We start from the raw sequence: 16,506 nt of genomic DNA, 5'->3' as shown, positions 1-16,506 counted from the left end.
ACCTTACAAATTTCTCCCACATTTATAAATTGCACATCCTCGGCCCAACACAGACACATGTGCATGCACGCACATGCACACACACACACACACACACACACACACACACACACCCTACCAATATATCAGTGTATCAGTGTCTCATCAGAGTCCAGTAGGAGTCACAGGTACTAGGCATTTTCCTGGCCTTTGCCTAAAAGCCAAACAGCTTCAAGTATTCCCTCGAAGACAATTGGTTGTCCATTCAGTTATTCATTAATGTACTGAGGCACATTACATGCCAGCCACTATGAGTGATATAAAGACAAAAGAGTCTGCATTTTTTCTACCATATAGTTCTATCTGTTGTGTGCATGTGGAGATGGTAGATCACCAATGATAGCAGACAGTATTGCTGACCAACAATGATCAAGGATAAATGTTATAAAAGGGATATGTACTAAGTGCTACCATGGAATACTATAGAAGAGTTACAAGAGTGAAATATGTTCATGTAAATACCTCAAGGCATATTGTTCAATGTAGTGGTTCTCAAACTGTGGTCCTTGTGCTAGCGGCTCAAGTTCATCTGAGAAAATGTTAGCAAAGTCCTTTCTCAAGTCTCACACTAGAACTACTGATTCACAAACTCTGGAAGTGGAAACAAGAAATCTGTGATTTAGCAAATCCCCAAGGTGTTTCTTACTCACACCAATGCTTGAGAATGACTGGTTTGGAAGGGGAAACAAAAGCTTACAGAATGAAATTTACAGCATGATAGCCTTTTTTTTTCTTATGGTACTAGATTTTGAACCCAATGGGAACTGAACTACATCCCCGACCATTTTTACTTTTATTCTGAGACAAGGTCTTGTTCAGTTGCATCAAACTTACAGTTTTCTTGCCTAAATCTCCTGAGTTGCTGTGATTACAGGGGTAAACTATCACTTCTGTGTAATAGCATTTATATTTAAAACATTACATGCTTCCAGGATGCACATAAATAATAGATAGATATGGATATAGATTTGCATATGTAGGAAAAAAACCTGGAAGGAAATATACCAAGCTAATAACAGGGTTACCAACAGAGAAGAATTACAGGGCAAGGGGTTAGGGAAGTGCTCTTAAGACATGAAGAAAATAAAAACTAAATGTTCCTAGAGTAGATTCTCTTTAAATACATCTGCCTTTGTGACTGGCACAAACCTTACTCTTTACCCACTGTTATGGCTCTTTCATATCCAGGATATAATTCAAATTATTTTATTCTTGTCCTTCTAGATGAGGGAAGCATGTTCAGAGAAACTGTAATGTATTTTCTGAAATAGTAGGGTAGAACACTCACTTTTCCCCCAAACCTCAAGCTCAACAAAAGTACTAAACTGAGAGCTTGAGTTGAAGATTGAAAAGTCTTAGAAAGAAAATGTGATTTGACTTCTAACACAAAGAAACTACCCCCTAACTTGTGTTTTAACAGTGATGTTGATTTGAGTAGCACATTAAGGTGGATGAAAAGTATGAAGCAAAACTCATCATTGATTCACTCTGAGCTAGACTTATTCAAATTCAAGGTGGAGAAACCCTAGAGAGACATCTATGTCTTTGTCTTCCAGAGTCCAGAGACAAACCATTTTGTGAAAAGCTATATCCTTTTGTTTTTTATCATTTATTTTTAAAGAAAATAAAAAATATTAAAAAAAAGAAACAATACAGAATTTCACTAAAGCAAAATGATAGGAATCTGATAATGGTTGTCATTTTGCATACTGTTGCTTTCAAATTAATCAGATTAACATATATAAACTGCATGACTGGTTAAAAAATTAAAAAGACAGAAAAATTTTAAGCATTAACCGCTTCTTCCAATAGATGAGCAGAAATCAGTAGTACAAGTATCCAAGCTATCCTGTGTATATACATGCATATTTCTTTTTCCCTTCCCTCTTTCTTTCTTTTTTCTTTTCACACATACAGGTTGCACCTTTCCTTCACCCTGGAAAGAAGAGCTATCATCAAGAAGTCAGCCAATAACAATGCTGGAGGGGTTGTGGGGATAAAAGAACCCTTCTCCACTGTTGGTGGGAGTGTAGTCTGGTACAACCTCTACGGAAATCAGTGTGTAGATTCCTGAAAAATCTAGGATTAGAGGTCTCAGTAAACCTAGATATACCACTTCCTGCATATTTTCCCAGAACTGAAAACATCATGCCACAGTGATATATGTTCACCCATGTTTATAGTAGTGTAATTTATCATAGCTAAATCTTGGAAACAAACGTAATGCCCTACAATTGAGGAATGAATAAAGATGTGGTTCTTTTATACAATGGAGTGTTACTCAGATATAAAAAAGATAAATTCAAGGCTTTTATAGGTAAATGGATACCACTACTAGAGACCATACTCATAAGTGAAATAAATCATACTCACAGGTGTAAACATCGTATTTTCTCCCCCGTGCAAAAGCCATGCACTTTTAAAGGCTGAGCCTGACTCCTGTTGGCCTACTTATTCCCTTTTGCAGTCTTTATAGTTAATGAGAATGGTGGGAGGTGACTGAAAAAAATAACAATAATAAGATTTACCCAGAATTCCTAGAATGAGCATGGCCTTTCCAAATTATAAAGACAGGTAATTTTCTAAGCAGTATTCTGGGGAGTTTTGTTTCCAGTAAAGTGAATCTGAGGAGAGAAAAAAAATAGAGTAATCGCTGACACAGATTTCCAGGGAAATGGTTTCAAAGCAAGGGGCCAATGATTTGATAGCATGAAAAAAAATCCATATTGAATGGATCAAAGTCCCCTACATAAGCAAAAGGGGGTAAGAAAACCAAGAAGGTGAAGTGGTATTCCTGTCAGTAAGGATCACTTTGCAACGGCCTTGATGCTGGAGATGTGGGAAGATGTGTCCCTGAAATTACTGACTTAATAGACTGTAGAGGGGCAAGTGCAAAGTTTTTGCTTTTGAAGGCTTGAGATGGGGAATCAACACTTCATGTACTGAGCAATTTGACTTTGAATCTAGGGCTTTGTAGGCTGAAAGACAATCTAAATTTTTTGATACAACAAGAAGTAGCAATGGGTTAGTAAGTAAGATAGGAAATAGAAGTGTTCTTGAGAACTTTGATTCAGATTCAGAATTTTGCTCTGCTCTAAGTATTATGTAGTACACTTGCTTACTGCTGAAGCATGTTAAAGTGTGTAGCTGAGCTCGTGCATCTAATTATCACCCAAATGATTTGCCATGAAATGGAAATTCTGAAAAAATCATATCTATTTGAGGGAATAGAGATGTCGTATGCTAAAAATCTTTCAAAAATGCTTAATGGACACCTATTATAACATTACATTGAGTGTTATAATAAATAAAATGAAATATATATCAGAATATACTTCTTAAGGAGGCTATAGGACAATTAAGGAATGACAGTGGAGGACAAGTTGAATTGGCATACATGAAGAGTTAACACTAAAATAGTACTAGACAACTTATTTAATGCTAAATTAATGAAACAAAATGTTAGGTGAGATGGCCAGTGAGACAGCTCAACAGACTAAGTAGCTGTTTAGGCCAGTGCAGGGACCGGGGTTCGATCCCCAGCACCATATCCCATGTCAACCCCACATGCTGAGCCAGCTACCAAATCTGGGTGTGGTGGCACAACCCTATAATCCCAGTGTTGGGGAGGCTGAAAACCGGAAGCCCTCTATGAATCCAAGTTGCACAGTGAGACCCTGTACCAGATATATAATTTTTTAAAAGTTAGGTTAGTAATAAAAATTCTTTTTTGATTGAACAAGTTAGAAAGTTTAGAAGAGAATGTAAGGGATATATATGTCTTAATAAAGAAAAGCATCCTGGACTCTTTGGGTGTGTGTTTTAGAGGCTTTCCTTGAAGTTGTCATAAGTGGTCATTGTGGGTATTTGATCTAAGATGAAATAATAAGGTAAAAGATTACTTTTCTTCCATTGATATCCCACCATTGAATCTAGGCAATGTGTGAGTACTGCTCAGGATGCTGGGGAGAGAAGAATTTGCACCCAAGTAGTGCTCAAATTAATCTAATTTACCTGTCCTATGTTACCTTTTGTTCAAGGCCTAGCTTTTCCTTAGAAACCAATTAGAGCTGGAGAAGTAATGTAGATATAGCTCAGTGCAAAGACCCTGGGTTTTATCCCCAGTACTAACCAAACAAGAAAGAAATTTAATTGGAGGTAAATTGGGTCCTAGGGAGATAGCTCAGTAAAATAAGCACAAAGTCCTGAGTTCAATCCCTGGTACCTCAAAAAAAAAAAAAAAGGAGGTAAGGCGGTAATAATTTATAACCACTTGGCATAGCCTGGAGTACTGGACTACACTGATTAATTTTCAAAAAAGTAATGGTGAGATACATTATATTTCTCCTATTTATCAGATTAAAAATCTTGAGTCTAGAGAGACAAAATAAATTATACAAGTTAAATAAAGGTACTGGGATTTGAGACTAGGTTTTTCACATAACATTATTTCAATGACTTATCCAACCTGAACAACTCTATATACTTGAAGATTTATAATATTCTTTCAAAATCAATTATCAAAATGTCAGTAAAAGGGTAAAAATGGAAAATTCCAAGGGCCTATCTCCTCACACATACAAAAATCCCTTGAATAAATGGGAAAAATATCAGAATTAACTTTACTGGAGCTCTGAAAACTAACCAAAGTTAATAATAGCAATTAGGACAGTGTTCAATAAAAAAATACTACTGAATCTTAGAAGGAAAGTTTAGTGACATTTTTATTCATAACTAACCATTAAGCTAATTTAAGTGAGACTTTAGTTGTCATATCCAATAAATAATATAGTCTTCACAAAATCAGTAAGAAAAGTCAGTAAATAAATAAGAGGCACAAGAAGAAAAAATAAACAGTAAGAATGAGGCACAACATGATATTCACAGTTATTACATCATAATAACATCCAACATTAAATAAAACATTACAAAAAATGAAATATTAGGACCCAAACACAGTAAAAGAAAAATCTATGTGCCCATGTGGGTGCCAAATCTAGTGCCCATGTGGGTGTCAAAACTTTGGATTTTCTAGAAAAAGAATTTTAATCTTCTATTCTAAATATACTCAAAGAGATAAAAGAAGGATAAAAGAGTGCTAGCCAACAATTCTGTATCTGGCAAAAGTATCCTTCAAAATTACAGGTAAGAAGGAGAGTCACCTGGAGAGAAAACATTCTCTCAGGCTTTCACAGAGAATAAATGGGTCAAGCAATGGCTGTGACTCATCCACATGGCTGACACTGACAAAGGATCTGCAAACTGTGGTGCAGGGTTACAGGATAAATCCTGAGTGTATTTGACTGACCTTATCAGATAGAAAGGTTATATTTCTTGTTATACAAGTCTTGCTTTATCTTGGTCTTAACCATCTGCCAGAAAAGTATAAAAACGAGGTATATAAAGTAAAATCATATTAATATGCTGAGCTGTAAAAGGCTCTAGTCAACAACTTCTGTGGACAAGCCCCTACTATTGTGGACTACTGGACTGTGGTGGATTGTTTTGCTGAATTTATGCACCTATAGTATTTAGATGCCAATGGAATACCCATTTCTGACAGGACTAAACAAAAAAGGTGATACAAAGGAAGGACCATTTTGTATCTGTATATGCAGAATAGTTAGGATAGATATACAGCTACTTTTGCTTAATTCAATGAGAAGAAAGATTTATACTAACAGTGTTTGGACAGGATATTCTGTCTGCATCTTGTACTACGGATAACCACTAAGTAGATAACAATGTGCAATGTACTAATTATTGAAACTGTCCTATTAATTAGTTATGAAAAAATGAATATATTTAAATTTCTAATAACTAAAAATAATTACAGGCAAATTCTTTTTGATCAATGAATCACTTTTTATTAATATTTTTCTTAGAAAAAAATATTTTTCTTAGTACATAAAGGAGGAACCGTAGCTCTCCATGGCTGTACATACAGCCCTTTTCTCCTGAAGAGGATTCAGTGTTCCCATATTTTTCTTTTTTTTTGTCAAAAAAAGAAGTAAATACTTTAGAATTGTTAAATATACAAATAAAATGAATAAAGTTGAAAAATAAAGACAAATTAAGACATTCCTAGGTATATAAAATAAAAAATTCAGCATTTGCAGACTTGTTCTCAAAGAAATCCCCAATGAAGTATTTCCATGTGAACTTAAAAGAAACTACTTAGTAGCTAGAACCTATATGAAGTAATCAAATATTGATAATGACAAATAAGTATATACAAAAGTAACAATTATTGTGTTTTTTGTTAGTACCCTTTTTTCCCCATATTATTTAGGACAACTACATAAAGCAATACACATAAAATGATGTTTGTGGGCACAAAAGGTATAAAGTAGTAACTTGTGAAAACAAAAATACAAATGGCAGCACAAAGATAAACAGGAAAAAGTTTTTCTAAAACTTTGCAATTAAATTGACTTTCACTGGTCATCAATAAAAATGTTAACTATAATGCTGAGGAAAAATATTACTGAAACTATATAGTAAAAATTGACTCATTTATATAGACTGCAATTGTGTAACAGAGTGACTGAAGGTGTAGTTATAGAGTTTGCCTAAAGTGCCCTGAATTCAATCCCCAGTACCACAAAATAAAAAGAAAATATCTAACATGAAGAAAGCAGAAATGGAGGAAGAGATAAAGTAATGCAAGATATATCGAAAGCGATTTTTTTTTTTTGTATTTTAGAGAAGGGTCTACAGGGTGTTCAGGGTCTCACTACTAGATCAAACTCATAATGATCCACCTGTTTACAGTCTCCCAAGAGCTGGGATTACTGGCGCATGCCACCACACCCGGTCTCAATTGCCCTCACAGTGCACCCCTGGGGTGGGGCTGGCAAGGCACTCCAGGGGATCGAACACCTGGCCCCTGGGCCTGCTTGCAGGTGCTTTAATCTGCTGAGCTATTTGGCTGGACCTTAGAAATCAAATATTAAGTGAGCAGAGATAAGTTCTTTTTTAGCAGTACTTACATTATTTGTAGATTAAACAATCCAAGTAAAACACATAGATTAATACAATGGTTGCAAAACACAACTATGATATGTTAAACTTTAAATCCCTACAGAATGTGAAGAAAAAAATAAAAAATAAGAAATATTTTAAGAATAGGAATAAACAATTACATATTTTTATACAGAAATACTTGATGGAAAATACCTGTTCCATGTTATGTCTAAGATGTTTGTTATTCAGACAGTTAGGTTAAGTGCAACTGCCTATGTTATAGGTAATAATATTAAGCTTCTCTTCTGGAGGATTAACAACTTAAATTTTCAGATGAAAAATTAGAGAAACAGAAGGGCTACAACGATAGCCAACATTTTGGCTCTATCCATTCAAAGTCAGTGAGGACTCAGAACGTAAGAGAACCTGTACTGTAACATCTTGTAGCTCAGTTTTGTCCCAAATTTTCTGATCAAGGAGATTATGGGGCCACAGAAGAAAGTGATCAGCAATGTAGAGCATGCCTAAGGAGAGTCCATGAAGAGAAAATAGTCTCTCAGGCTTTCACAGAGAGCAAATGGGTCAAGCAATGGCCATGACTCATCCACATGGCTGACACTGACAAACGATCTACAAACTGTGATATAGGATTTCAGTGTAAGTCCTGAGGGGATTTGACTGACCTTGTCAGATACAAAAGTTACATTTCTTGTTATACAGGTCTTGCTTTATCTTGGTCTTAACCATCCAGCATAAAAGTATAAAAACAAGGTATAAAAAGTAAAGTCAGGGCCGGGGAGATGGCTCGGTAGAATAAGCACTTCCCTGGCAAGCACAAGGTCCCGAGTCAATCCCCAGTTCCACAAAAAAAAAAGTAAAGCCATATTAATATCAGGAGCTGTAAAAGGCTCAAGTCAACAACTTCAGACATTGACAATCCTATGGATAACCCACTACTATTATGGACTACTGGACTATATTGGATTATTTTGCTGAATTCACGCACCTACAATATTTAAATGGCAATGGAGTACCCATTTCTGAGAAAACTAAACAAAAAAAGGGGATACAAATAAAAGATCATTTTGAATCTGTATATATAAAATACGATAGATATACAGCTACTTTCTCTTAATTCAATGAAAAGAAAAATCTGTACTAATAGTGTTTGGACAAGATATCATGTCTGCATCTTGTACTATGAATAACTATTATGAAGACAACAATATGCAATGTATTAATTATTGTAACTGTCCTACTAACCTGTTTTGAATGTGCCTCATTGCTATTTGTTTCTCAGCAAAATTAATTAAAAAAACACAAGTATGTATGTATACAAGAGATTAACAATGAGTATACAAAATACAAATTGGTTGAAAATAAAAGGATGGAAAATATATTTTACAGTAGATATCAAAATAAAGTTGCAATGGCTATGTAGAAAAGATAGACTTTAAAATGAAAAGTGTTATGAGACACAAAGAATGAGATTATATAATGATAAAAGAACAACTCATTAAGGGTAAATGACAATGATAAATATATATGAAAGAAACTAACAATAAAACCCAAAAATGTATGAAGCAGAAAACGATAGAACAGAAAAAAAAGACAGTTCCACAGTAATGATTGGAGATTATAGCACTCATTACCAATAATAAATAGAACACATAGTTAAGGTGGAAACAAGGAGCTTGAAAACATAAACAGGCTAATCCTAAATGATTAATAAAATTTTCTACACAACAAGAGTAGAATATGTGTAGTTCTCAACTGAAAATGCAGCATTCTCAAGACAGATCTTATGATACTCCATAAAACACATATTTTTAAACTTAAGAGTATTTGTATTGTAAAAATACGGCTTGCAGACCAGAATGTAATAAAATTAGAAATCATTAAATGAAGAAAATATAGCAAATTCACAAATGTGTGAAAGTCATAGAATACATTTTAAACAATGGATCACAGAGGAAATCACAGGGAAATAAAATACTTTTAGATAGAAAATAAAAGCAGCATTAAAAATTTATGAGATAGTGGTAACCCAGTGCTCAGAGAAATTTATAGCTTTAAATATCTACTTAAAAAATAAAGATCTCATATCAATAAATTGACTTTCCATTTTAAGGAACTAGGAAAAGAAAAAATTAAATCCAAAGGCAAGGATAAAGAAGGAGATAAAAAGGATTAGAATATATAAAATTAAATAGAGTAAAAATAAACTGAGAGAATCAACAAAATCAAGAATTGTTCATTGAAAGGATTAGCAAAGCTGGTAACTGGACTCATCAAGACAGAGAAAAGACTCAAACCACTTAACTCAAATGGAAAATTAGAGTTGACCAAGGTACCACATATATTAACTGGAAGAAAGATAGCCTCTTTGATAAATGTTGCTGAAAATACTGGTTCTCCATATGCAAAAGATTAAAATTGGACTCATATCTTTTATCATGTATGAAACTAAATATTAAATAGAACAAAGATCTAATTATTAAAACAGAAACAATGGCCTAGGGATATCATTTAGTTGCACAAGCACCTGCTTGCCAAGCTCAAGGTCTTCAGTTCAATTATCAGAATAATTAAATAAATAAATAAATCAAATCTGCTGGAGGATAGAATAGGTAAAACTCTTGAAGACATTGGTACGTTATGAATTAAACTCTGATCACAGAAACCATCACAAAGAAACAACTGGAAACTTATCTTATTAAAAAGCCTTTCACAACAAGAGAAACACCAACAGAGTAAAAAGACAATGCACAATGTAGGGAAAATATTTTCCAGCTGTTTCTCAAAGGATTTCTATCAAGAACATATAAAGAATTCAAAACAATCAGACACTCCAAAATTTAAAGGCCTAGTCCAAAAATGGGCATCTGAGATGACTATATACTTCGCAGATGAAGAAGTACAAACAGCAAACATAATACATGAAGAAATGTTCATATCACTGGTCATTTGAGAGATGCAAATTAAAATAACACTGAGATTCCATCCCACTGCATAAAGAATGGCTATCATCAAGAAATCACTCAGTAACAATTGTTGGAGGGGCAGTGGGGAATAAAGGAACCCTTCTCCACTGTTGGTGGGAGTGTAGATTGTTGCAACCACTGTGGAAATAAGTGTGATTATTTCTCAAAAAACTAAGATTAGATGTCCCATTTCATCTAGCTATTCCCCTTCTTGGTATCTTCCCAGAAGAATTAAAAACATGATAACACAGTGATATATGTGCACCCATGTTTATAACAGTAGAACTTGTAATGATCTTAGAAACCACCAAAATGCCATCAACCAAGGAATGGATAAAGAAGATGTAGTGTGTTTATACAATGAAGTACTACTCAGCCATAAAGAAGCATAAACTGGAGACTTTATAGGTTAATAGATGCAATGTGAGACCATATTCATAAGTGAAATAAACCAGACACACATGTGTGAACATCATATTGTCTCCCTAGTGTGAGAAGCTGAGAGAATAAATAATATCCAAAATGTACAATAACATTTTGAAATGGGAAGAAACTTCAAAAGAAAAGAGAAACTGGGATGGGGAAATGGAAAAAAAAGGGAAAAGGAAAAAAATATATATATGATAGTTATACTACTAATTTCTTTTAGTTCATTGAAAAGAAAGATTTGGGCTAACACTGCTTGGACAATTAAAGACTGATATCTTGTACTATGAGTAACTAATTTAAAGATAATACACAATGCAAAGAAATTTAAAATGCATTAAAAATGTTATTTTCCTTGTATTTTGCTTTGAATTTTTTTCTCTTTAAAATAAAAAAATGAAAGTGAAATTCAAACTTTGCAAAACTTATAAAATGTCAACTGTAATAGCTTTTCATCACTATAATGATATATCTGAGGCAACTAATTTCATAAACAAAATTGGCTCAGTTAATTGATAGTTTGGTAGGCTGAATCCAAACAGCATAACTACCTCTGTTGAAGGCTCCATAATAAGTGGTAGGATTGCCTGCTAGGGAAATATCACATGACAAGGAAAGAAACAAAGAAAAAGGAAGGGGTTGGCCTTGCTTCTTTTGTTTCAATCTCCTCACAATAATGCAAGTCCCTCAGGGGACAAACCTTAATCTTCTCCAAGGGAAGGTTCTCCAATGACTCAAGGCCCTTCCACTATCTCCACCTTTTTAAGGTTGACAGAACTTCTCAATAGCACCATGCTGAAGATAAACCCTCCAAGAACAAGGACTTTGGGGGCACCTGAATCATCCAAACCATTGCACAGCAAATGCAACTCTAAAAGGCAAATTTAAATGTATAAATGTATTTCCAATTGCCTTAAGCACTATTTTTATAGACCTCATTTTTTAAAGTCCTATGATTTACATAAAAAATAAATAAAATAAAAGGGAAGCTTATAGCAACAAACATTTTTATTAAAAAAATCAATCAATCAAACTCAAACCTCAACAAACTAGAAAAAATAAAACAAAATTTTATAATAAAATAAAAAATAAAGATAGTTAATACATTGTTTATCATACTCTTAAAAGTAGTTATTCAGAGTTCAAGACATCGACAAAAAGGTTTTCTTTTACATAGAAGAAACAAATAAATAATAGCTCAAAACTTTTCAGTGAACTAAGAGAAACTGGTAGTACAAATGAAACATTAGCATATATGTTAAAATATTTTGAAACAATGCAATAGGTAACTGTTGTAACTCAAAAATCAGATGACAATGAGGCAAGTCCAAAAGTTAAAGAAGCGCTTTATTTTAGCTGGTACCCAGTTAAAGAAGCGCTTTATTTTAGCTGGTACCCAGTAGCAAACACCCCCGCAAGATGCTGAGGTGCACGCCGGGAGGATGAGGGGAGTGGATATTTAAGCCAATAAACCACAAAAGCTGACATCAAGGGTTCATCTACAGTTGAAAAATTACCTGTTTCTAATGAACAATATCAAGTGCAGTGGTGGGTACAGTTTGTAGCTGGGAAGTAGGGTGAGATCAGGGCACTGGGCCAGAACTAGATTCAGGTGTGCACAGAGGGCAGCATGAGAAATGCTCAACTGCAGGTTCTCAAGTAGAGAAAGGGCACAGTGGAAAGTTACAGCAGTTAGAATGGTGCATACAGAACAAGATGGTGATGCTTTGGTCAGGTTATAACATTCCCCACTGATTTTGGTCACAAATTTAAATCATTTAATTTCAGTTTCTTCATTTGGTAAGGTTTGCCATTCATGATGTTGTAAAACCATGAGTTTAATTGAATGTATGCGATCAGAAACATACTGAACCAATTTGTTGATAAGGCAGGGCCCGATAGTTATTAAGGCAAGAACGATAATTAGTGGGCCTGCTAGAGTGTATAACAAAGTTGTCACCCAAGGAGAAAAGTTAAACCATTTTTGAAACCAATTTTGCTGTGACTGTCTCCACTTCTCCCTGTCAATGACTCTCTGTTTTATTTCTGCCATATTTTGTCTTATAATCCCGGAATGATTTGTATATAAACAACATTTTTCTCCCAAGGCCAAGCATAGTCCACCTTCCTTTAGAAGTAGCACATCTAACCCTCTATGATTTTGTAACACCATTTCTGCCAGTGAGCCAAGAGATTCTTCTAATTTAGTTATAGAGTCCTGCAAGCTGGATAAATCTTTATCAACTTGTTCACTAAGCCATCTAAAGTTTTGATCTCCGACCACTAATCCTGAAATGCCCAGCCCCATTGATCCAGCAACTCCGATCCCGAGTAACATTGGCACCAGCATGGGGTTTGCCCTAGAGAATTGACCCCCTGTTTCTAGATGTCTGAACCTCTCTTCTAGGGAGTACCAGTAAGCTTGGGGTAGGATGTGGACCAGGACACATAACTCCTGGATCTGAGTGAAGGGTCTATGTTGTAGGCAGGGAGTTATTCCTCCATGGAAACAGGCAAACCAAGTTCCATTTGGGGCCTCGAGTAGCTGATTAGCTGGATAGAACTGGTTATAAACAGGAAAAGTGAGGTGAGGCTGGCACAAAGGAGAATAGTAATCATCAAACAAGGCATAGCCCTGTGATATAAAACATGTCCCTGGGATGGGGAGAACATTGTCCAGGGTTAAAGGGGGGGACTGGTGATGGGAGCAGCGTAGTGAGGCTTGTGTAGTATTTACAAACTGAGACAGATTATAGACTATTGGAGTGCCAGTATATAAAGGGGGGCTGGGGGAAAGACAGAGCCAGCACTCAGTTATGAGATTGGGATTACTTAGGTTGAGAAAGGAATAGGCGATCTCTAGAGGGAGGAGAGGATCATGGGGATCTTGAGGTTCAGGAGGTCTTCGAGATGAAGGAGAGAAAGGAGTAGGAGAAACAGGTGTCTTAGGTGAAGTGACAGGTTTTTCTGGGGGCACAGTCTGAAGCTTAGGAGCTGGAATCAAAGGATTAGGACCCACTGGGCAATTATGTGTCAGCGGATCAGACTGGTGGGGGACATATTGAATGGTAAAGGATCTACCTGGGTCATTTCCCGATACATATAGCTGGATACCGTAATGTTTTCCCCGATAAAAGCATCCAGGGCAATCAGCTCAGTATTTAAATTGGATTATTAGAGGGTTGCATCCCCATTTTCCTATGGTGCAGGTACTAGGGGGAGTTCCCCGTGTAACCATGATATAGTCATCCTTTTGTCCTCCCCAAGGGGTTATAGACTTGCAACCCCATTGGTAGCAAAATGTTGACTCTCTCTTTTTTGGCCACAATTATAGGTATTCCAGCCTTTCCCAAACCCAATAGCCTGTCGGTCCTTGGGCAAAGGTTTTCTGCACTTAGGGGCAAATGTACCAATGTATATACTGGAGCTGCTGTTGGGACCGGGTGTCTTTGCAATACCAATGGATCGAGTCGGTTCGGAGATTAATATATCCATGAGATCCAGATGGAACAGGTTTGTTTAGATAATAGGTTGCCCCCAGAAGGAGATGACACGAATCCAAGATTAAGTATTCACCTGTGGAGTTAGTCACTAAGACTTCACCTGTATCATAATCAGTTAGTCTATATTCGCCCCTGAGGGACTGATGGAATGATTTACTCAGTCCAGTAAGGGGCAGGAACAAAACCATAAACAGTATTAGGAACATTTTTGGAGCTTAACCTTTAAAGGACTGGATGGGTTTTTAACAACAGTCCACTTATCTGAGTCTTTGCCTCCAGGGGAGGTGGTGGTCACACGCTTGAAATGGCTGTGATGTATCTAAGCAGTTTTTCCTGTTACCTTGATTGCAGTTGGGGTGCTGAGGACGACAGTGTAGGGTCCTTCCAAGCACGGTTCAAGTCCCTTGGAGTCCAGACGTTTAAGGAGAACTTGGTCACCTGGTTCAGCAGCTGGTTGAGATTGAGCTGGAGAGGTAGACTCTGATGCAGGATGCTGTTGTCGGAAAATCCTATGTATGGAAATCAGCACTGGTTGGAGTGTCTGGAGGGACTTAACTAAATCTTGGTTAGCAAGCTCGGCAATCTTTTCCTCTGCCAATCGGGGCAGAAGGGGAGGTGGTCTCCCAAACATGGCCTCAAAAGGGGAGATTCCCAAGACATAAGGGGTACATCTAATATGCAAAAGGGCAAAAGGAAGGAGGCTTACCCAGTTCTCGCCAGTTTCAAGAGACATCTTAGTCAAAGTTGACTTAAGTGTCTGATTCATACGTTCTACTTGTCCCGAACTCTGGGGTCTATAGGCACAATGTAGTTTCCAATCTATCTGAAGTGCCTGAGCTAATTTTTGACTTACTTGGGCTATGAAAGCTGGGCCATTGTCGGACCCCATGGATAAAGGTAAGCCGAATCTAGGAACAACCTCCTGTAAGAACTTTTTGACCACCGCGAAAGCAGATTCAGAATTCGTGGGGAAGGCTTCAGTCCATGTGGTAAAACTGTCAACCATAACCAATAAGTATTTGTAGTCTCCCAAACCAGGTTTGTTGAACTCAGTGAAGTCAATTTCCCAGTGTTCACCAGGTGAGGTCCCTCGATATCTCTTGGTATCTAGGGTCTTTGAGTGTTTTGGATTTACTCTCATGCATTGTTTACATTGCATGCTTGATAGGTGAGTCAGTTTAGTTAATTTTGGGATGAAAAATAGGTCCCGAAAAAGGTCGACCAACTTGGAGCCCCCCAAATGAGTTGCCCGATGGGCTTGTTGGATCAACTCCCTTCCGAGAGCCTCAGGTACCAAGATACGTTTGTCTGGCAGTTGATACCATTTGTCTGAATCTTGTGGCTTGGCGTTTAATAGTGAAGCCAAATGTAAGTCTCCCTTGGTATACATTGGGTCCGAGACAATTGGAGGCATCATATATAAGATCTGAGCCTCGGTTGCCTCAAGATCTGACCCCACTGATTTTGTAGCTATTTCCCTGGTGACTTGGTCTGCCAGACGATTTCCATGTGAAATCAGATCAGTTCCTGATGTGTGGGCCTTACAATGCATGACAGAGACCTCTAGAGAAAGCCATATAGCAGCAAGTAGGTCTAAGATTTGAGGTGCATTTTTAATCTTTTGTCCATTTGAGGTTAATAACCCTCTTTCCTGATATGTCATCCCATGTACATGTACGGTAGCAAAAGCATATTTGCTGTCGGTATAGATGTTAGCTCTCTTACCTTGGCTTAGGTGGAGAGCCTGGGTCAGAGCGATGAGTTCTGCTTTTTGTGCAGAGATGCCAGGCTCCAAAGCTTTCACCCATAGCTTTTGGTCAGGAGAGACCACCGCTGCCCCTGCCACCCTTTTACCTTCATGGATGAAGCTGCTCCCGTCAGTGAAAAGGGTCAGGTCTGCGTTGGGCAGCGGGATGTCCGTAAGATCTTTTCTGAGGTTGGTCACTCCTTCAACAATGCTCACACAGTCGTGTAGAGGCAAAGAGGGGTCATCGTCCAGCAGAAGGGTTGCAGGATTTAGTGAGGATGCTTCCTTGAATTGGACAGCAGTAGGATCCAACAAGAGAGTTTGGTAATGAAGGATCTGGGCATTGGTCATCCATTTGTCTGGTGGTGTCTTAATTAGAGTCTCTAGGGCATGTGGTGAAACCACCCTGATGTGTTGTCCAAAGGTTAACTTTTTTTCTTCCTGAACTAAGAGGACCATAGCCGCTATCATCTGGAGGCAGGCCAGCCATCTGGCTGCCACATTGTCCAGTCTCTTGGATAGGTATGCGACTGGTCTATCCCAGGGGCCTAATTGCTGGGTGAGGACCCCTTTTGCTATCCCTCTTTTTTCATCCACAAACAAGATAAAGGGTTTTTGGAGATCTGGTAGTACAAGAGCAGGGGATTCTATTAGAGCCCCTTTTAAGTCATTAAAAGCCTTGTCTTACTTTGGGCCCCATTTAAGGGGATCTTGAGTAGCTCTGGAAAGAGTCTCATACAGGGGTTGAACCACTTCAGCAAAATGAATTATCCATAAGCGACAGTACCCCACTGCCCCGAGAAACTCTCAGACCTGTCGCTTGCTCACAGGCTTAGGTATC

The 16,506-nt window shown here is 37.1% G+C and overlaps 1 long non-coding RNA gene across 1 annotated transcript; it reads right to left on the bottom strand.

Annotated features, from left to right (window-relative positions):
- Window positions 1–1,406: 1,406 nt before the first annotated feature.
- On the bottom strand, window positions 1,407–12,533 carry LOC111814460. The gene is made up of 3 exons (XR_002819443.1): window positions 12,247–12,533; window positions 8,008–8,011; window positions 1,407–1,416 (listed from the first exon to the last, which is right to left on the bottom strand). It is a non-coding gene; the product is annotated as an uncharacterized LOC111814460 (long non-coding RNA).
- Window positions 12,534–16,506: the final 3,973 nt, after the last annotated feature.

The sequence above is a fragment of the Octodon degus genome, unplaced genomic scaffold, assembly GCF_000260255.1.
Source record: "Octodon degus isolate 3935 unplaced genomic scaffold, OctDeg1.0 scaffold00321, whole genome shotgun sequence".
Classification (NCBI taxonomy): domain Eukaryota; kingdom Metazoa; phylum Chordata; class Mammalia; order Rodentia; family Octodontidae; genus Octodon; species Octodon degus.
Note: the sequence above shows the minus strand (reverse complement) of the source record. Positions and strands in the feature narration are given on the sequence as shown.